This window comes from Martes martes (assembly GCF_963455335.1).
Source record: "Martes martes genome assembly, chromosome: 14".
In the NCBI taxonomy this organism is placed as follows: domain Eukaryota; kingdom Metazoa; phylum Chordata; class Mammalia; order Carnivora; family Mustelidae; genus Martes; species Martes martes.
The window spans coordinates 6,154,222-6,160,933 of NC_137902.1; the positions used below are offsets into that span (position 1 = coordinate 6,154,222).

General features: G+C 41.1%; 1 protein-coding gene across 1 annotated transcript in view; it reads right to left on the bottom strand.

Annotated features, from left to right (window-relative positions):
* The window catches only part of FANK1 (fibronectin type III and ankyrin repeat domains 1), a 55,587-nt gene extending 49,776 nt beyond the window's left edge, over positions 1-5,811 (bottom strand). Inside the window, exon 1 of the mRNA XM_080822953.1 lies at positions 5,595-5,811. The gene's annotated coding sequence lies outside the window, so the exon portion shown is untranslated. The remainder of the gene's footprint in view (positions 1-5,594) is intronic.
* Between the last annotated feature and the right edge of the window lie 901 nt (positions 5,812-6,712).

The window sequence follows — 6,712 nt, forward strand, 5'->3', positions numbered from 1 at the left end:
GTGGGTTACATAGAAACTATTTACTATCTTTGATTTTTTGTGAATCTAAAACTATTATAAAAATAAGCTGTTTTAGGAAAAGAAAGCATTGGGGTGCCTGGGTGGCTCAGTCAGTTAAGCATCTGCCTTCGGCTCAGGTAATGATTCCAAGGTCCTGGGATCAAGCCCCGAATTGGGCTCCCTGCTCAGCAGGGAGCCTGTTTATGCCTGCCTGGCCCTCTGCCTGCCACTCCCCCTGCTCGTGCTAATACACAATCTCTCTCTCTCTCTCTCTCTCCCTGTCAGATAAATAAATAAATAAATCTTTTTTAAAAAAAAGAAAGAAAGCATCACCAATATGAAGCAGAAAATATTACCTATAATGCGGAGGGGGAAATCATTCAATAGGAATGAACCTAGAAATGCCATAGATGTTAGAGTTCATAGACAAGCACGCTAAGCTAGTATAACTATGCTCGAGGTGTTCAAGAAGAGAAACACGAGCAAGATGAGGAAAGAACAGAAGACATAAAAAGTGTCGAACTGGACCTGTGTGAGAGATACAATATGAAATGAAAAATAAGCTGATTAGAATTTATAGCAGATTGTACATGGTAGAAAAAATGTCACTAAATTAGAAGACCTGACCATTTAAAAAAAAAATGATAAAATGGTGGTACCTGACTGGCTCCATGAGAAGAGTATATGACTTGATCTTGGATTTATAAGTTCGAGCCCCACGTTGGATGTAGAGATGACTTAGATTTAGAAAAAAAAAAATTCTTAAAAAATGGGAAAATGAAGCATAGAAAAAAACTTGAGAATGAAGACAGCATCAGTGAACTGAAGGAAAATATCAAACTGACGAACTTACATGAAAGGGTAGTTCAAGAACTAGAGTGGAAAAAATAGGTAAAAAAAATTTTTTGAAGAAATAATAGCAAAAATTTCCCAAATTTGATAAAAAGTATAAACCTACAGATCCAGAACTTCAAGAACCCCTAGCAGAATAAACTTAAGAAAACCATGACAAGTAGATTTTAACCTAATTGTTGAAGTTCAGTGAAAAATCTTGAAAGCAACTTTATTTAGGTGGCAGCTTGGGGAACTAGAGGGACAAAGAAAACAGTGGACCTTTCTTCAGAAATTACGTAAGCGAACACGATATAGAAACATCTTTAACATACCCAAGTTAAAAAGGGTCTACCTGAACACTTTACCCAAGCTCTTTAAAAAAATAAAAGCTCTTTAAAAAAATAAAAGCAAAATGGGGCACCTGGGTGGCTCAGTGGGGTAAAGCCTCCGTCTTCAGCTCAGGTCATGATCCCAGGGTCCTGGGATCAAGCCCCACATTGGGATCTCTGCTCAGCGGGGAGCCTGCTTCCCCCCTTCTCTCCGCCTGCCTCTCTGCCTTCTTGTGATCTCTCTCTCTGTCAAATAAATAGTCTTAAATAAATAAATAAAAGCAAAATAAAGGCTATTTAGACCCACAAAAGCTGAAAGAATTCATCACCAGTAACCCTGAACTATACAAAATGTTAAAGAAAATTTCATAGGCAGAAGAAAAATCCTAGGAGATGAAAATCGGGATCTACACAAAGGAATAGAATACTAAAAACAGCACATATGTGGGTAAATAGATCATCTGCCCAAAGTAAACAACAATATATCTTGAGGTTAATAGTATGTAAAGAAGAAACATCTCGCAATAGCACAGAGGACAGGGGTACAAGTGTAAGGTCACAGGGTTCTTTTGCATAACGTCAAGGGGTGAGACTTCCATGAGCCGCATCTAACAGATTTTGATGAGTTCTAGACCACCCAGGTATACAAATTTATAGTGCATTACCATTTCTCCTTTTTAACTGTTTACTATAAAAATATCTTCCCTCTAGTTTGTAAGGTGTTTTCTTTTTGTTGTTTTAAAGATTTATTTATTTATTTGACAGAGATCACAAGTAGGCAGAGAGAGAGAGGAGGAAGCAGGTTCCCCGCCAAGCAGAGCCCGACTCGGGGCTCGATCCCAGGACCCTGAGATCATGACCTGAGCCAAAGGCAGAGGCTTTAACCCACTGAGCCACCCAGGCACCCCTGGAAGGTATTTTCTTAAGGAACATGAGTGGGTCATTCAACTCTTGTAAGTCAATTATAAAATTTTCACTTTAAATTTATTTAAAATGCTGGGGCGCCTGGGTGGCTCAGTGGGTTAAAGCCTCTGCCTTCGGTTCAGGTCATGATCTCAGGGTTCTGGGATCAAGCCCCACATCGGGCTCTCTGCTCAGCGGGGAGCCTGCTTCCCTTCCTCTCTCTCTCTGCCTGCCTCTCTGCCTATTTGTGATCTCTATCTGATAAATAAAATCTTAAAAAAAAATAAATTTATTTAAAATGCCTAACCATAACTTTTTTTTTAACTTTAAAATTACCATAATCACTTTCTACCACGACAAACACGTACAACAAATATATAACATCCCAGGTGCCTGTGTTGTATTTTCTACGAATGCCTTTGGTCCAAAGTAAAAAATTTCACCTTGAAGTGGGAAAGCAATAAGAATAAAGATTATTCATGCTCATACGTAGCAGTAAATCTGACGGTGCCTTCCCATTTTCTATGCTTGAATAACTTGCATTATATATGGTGGCTGAATGGTGGAGCATGCAGGCAAGGGAGAAAATAAATTTTATTTGCTGTACAATCTTTGAGAAAGCCCTTGATTTTTTTTTTCTTTTCTAAAGTGAAATCCTCAATGACATGTCACTTTGAATTCCCTCCTAAGTATATGCAAACCTCATCCTGGCTGTTACCTTTCATCCTCCCAAAATTCAATAAAAGAACCGGTTTTGCTTTAAGAGCCACATGCATCAGATATTTGCATGCTTGGTAGGTAAAACAAACACCTTGTAGCCAAAGTGTTCCACGAATTTTCTTAAGATCCCCATTTTCCTCCTGATTTGAGCTTTAAAATGTGAAGAAGGAAGAATGTGGCCTCACACAGCTTTCTGCCATAGCCAGGGTAAGGCATCATAGTTCGTGGAGATAAGCTTTGAAAATCTTAAATTCCTCAAACATTCCTTGAGTTAATTGCCCCCACCACACCCTTACCCGCCCGCTGCTTGGCGCTGCTGTAGAACACACATTCTTTCTTTCTTGGAAGGAACTGGATTTTGTGTGGGAGCTATATAATCACTTGAGATGAAGCATGTAACTGAGTTTTTATTAAAACATTACTTAAAAACTAAGATACTTAGGGGCGCCTGGGTGGCTCAGCCAGTTAAGCATCTGACTCATGGTTTCAGCTCAGGTCATGATCTCATGGGTGGTAAGATCGAGCCCCGGTTTGGGCCCCAAGCTCAGTAGGGAGTCCAGTTAAAGATTCTCCCCCTCTGCCCATTTATGCACTGTCTCCAAAATAAACAAATCAAAAAAAAAAAAAAAAAAGAAAGAAAAGAAAAAAAATAAGATACTTACATCAAATAAGAGTATTACAAGTGTTTCACAGAAATTCTTTGCCAAGCAAAGCAATGAACAAAAGGTACCAGAGTGATTTCTGCTAATGTTATAATTTTAGGCAAGTGTTTCTTTTAAACTTTTTGCTCTTCAATAAATGCTCTATTAATTACTTTTCCTATCTTTTTTAACTAAAAATCCATTTTGCCCAATACAGGGGGGAAAAGCCATTAACTACTGAAATTCTCCGTGATGTCGAATCCATGCTGACTTTATTTGAAATCATTTGACTCAAGGATAATTTTAATCTTAATCTTTAATTTTAATTTTAGGCTTTTTAGCACGTAACAAAAACCATCATGGCAACCCTAGTATTTATGTGAGCGCTGACATTGCGCCAGTCCTGTGCTGGGTGCTGGAGAGCAGGCGTCTCATTCGGGCTCACCCACACCCGTGGAGGACAGCAGAATCCTTACCTGAAAGTGAGACTCGAACACAGAGCCCTCCCAGAGGTAGGAGGTTGCCTGACCAGGAGTGGCTGAACCCTCCTCCTCTGTGTGACTCGAGTTTTGTTTTTTTTTTTTTTAAGATTTTATTTATTTATTTGACAGACAGATCACAAGTAGGCAGAGAGGCAGGCAGAGAGAGAGGGAGGCTGGTAAGCAGACTCCCTGCTGAGCAGAGAGCCCGATGCGGGGCTCGATCCCAGGACCCTGAGACCATGACCTGAGCCGAAGGCAGAGGCTTTAACCCACTGAGCCACCCAGGTGCCCCCTGACTCCAGTTCTTAACAAAGCTGTGTTGGATCTGGAGCTGTGACTCCCCAGGAAATGGAAAACTACGTACAAATCAGCAACCATGAGTCCCTCTTTGAACTATTTTTTTAAACAGCTCTATAGAGGTAGAATGGAAATGCCATAAAACTCATTTATTTAAAGTCTACAGTTCAGCGCTTTTCCATGTACTCAGAGTATAATCATTTAAAAATGTTTTTAAAGCAGTTTTGGGGTTTGTGGTAGGGACCTTGGGCCAGAAAGGGCAACTCTGGGCACACATGCCGGCCCTGGGCCTGACCATTTACCTTGATCGGTACAGAAAGTTCCAGGAAAGTGCTCTTTGCCGAGCAAGACCTTTGTAAATGCATATATCATTAGCCACTGGCCCCAGAGAGAAAAAGGACAGAAGAATGTATGGCCAGAAAGTCTGATGCTCTTGATATGAACCTTTGCCTTCACTGGGTGATAGGTTTCTACTGAGATGGGTGGGGAGGGGGATGGCAGGGTGCGGGGGGTTCCCCTGCTACAGAAAAATGCTGCTTCTTTGCCCCCAGACCCCAGGCTGGGCTGAGGCACCTTGACCTCACAAACACTTGGGCCGGCTCAGGTGGAATGCTACAGCAAGCAGAGGCAGCATAGAGGAAAGCATTTCCCGGACTCAGAGACTGGATCCACAAAATGTTTGGTTTACAAAGCAGTCTGGGACATGGTGTGGCCCCCACAGACAAAGGTTGTCCAACTGGACCCATATTTATTCAATTCTTAGGAGGGGGTCCCGTAGCCATGAAATAATTAGACACAAAAAGAGATTTTCTACAGAGTTCATGAAACCTTAATCTTTGGGGTCTTGAACAGGCATGGGCCCTTTCCAAGGGGTCTTCACAATGTATTCGCACGGCAAAACATTTTCTTGTTAAATCTGCAAACAAGGTCAGCACTCCTAATTATTAGGAGAGCACCCTCTTCCCGCTCCGACTTCCCCTACGCCCACCTCCCCCACATCTGGCAGCATTGTGAGGACTGGTATTCCTACCATCAAAGGGGCACCAAGTTAGAAACACACCTGCTCTGGGAAGGTGCTGATACAGCTCGAAGTCGCGTGTGTGTATCCCTGAGGTGCTGCTACGCCCTCCTTCTGGAAACAGGCTTCCCAGGGTGTTCCCCATCACACAGGTTCAGGGTGAACCAATCTACTGTCCTAGGAACACGCCCTTCAGGGAAAGACAGTGAGATGGAGAGAGCCAGAAGCCAGTCTGTGGAGAATTCTCCCAAACATCAAATATTTATAATCTGAAGCAGAGGTTGTAGATCTCACTGATAACTAATTAAAACCAAAGTTTTCACCTGTCAGAAATATACTCAAGAGGCAGCGTATACAATTACGAACTTACCCTATTTTTCTCTTTTTTGCAGTAAGTCACATGAAATAAAATGTCAAAATTCTTGGTTTGCAGGACACCAACGCAAAGCCTTCCTTCAAACAGCAAACGTAACTGACGCAGAAGCTGCACGTCTGACGCGTTCTTAGGCACACCTCCACTCGGCAAGGCACCTCGTCCTCACAGTCTGACAGCGCCAGGTAAAACAGCATGCGGAATTGCTACCTGTGCAGCCAAGTAGCCTGAAGAAACACATGTCTCCGTGAAGAACGCCCACACGTATCCCATCAATGATTCACTCTGCGTAGCCTGAGAATAATTTAATTATACAATTATGGGGTTTCATCAAACACAGTGGCCACTTTTAAACACATGTGACCTGCTCTTGTGTTTGCCTTCATTTCAGACAAATTTCCTATTTTCTACAATTATTGATCCCTCCAAAACTCAAATATGCTGGAAAGGAAGGACCCTACTGGAAACTTAAGAGGAAACAGAAAGAATAAACTGGCAGGACCTTCAAAATGTTGGGGAGGAAAAAGATTCTCCCATTTAACAATGAAATTAAATCTCTCATGGTTGAAATGATGTGCAGAACCATTTCAAAAAGAATTATAATAGTCAAGAAGACACTGATAATAAAAACGACAACAGAATAAATAAGATTACAAGAATCAAGCACAAAATAATTTCCAAAGAGAAAACAATTTGTCAGCATGGCTGCCTTTTAATGAAGGTGTTGACTTCCATTAAGTAGCGTGAATGCTCCTCTTGGTCTGTTACACACTGTGTGTGTGAGTTTTTCACCTGCAAAATTGTGATCTGTTTGCAGAGAACCAAAATGAGGGTTTGTTAAAACGCTTCTCAAACAGGTATTATACAACACATTTAAATATGAAATTGTTGTAAGATCTTGGCTAGTCTGTTCCACAACTGAAGAATATATGTATTGGTTTGTTTTTTTTTTTTACCAATATCAAATGTTTTTAACAAGCCCTACATCACCTATACCACATAAGTTTTCAGGTGGAATTAAATATATTAAGAACTCCAAGAAATCAGGTGTCACAGAACACAAGGAGGTTGTGTTTCCTTGGATGACAGATAAATTAAGATGTACTTTACCATGG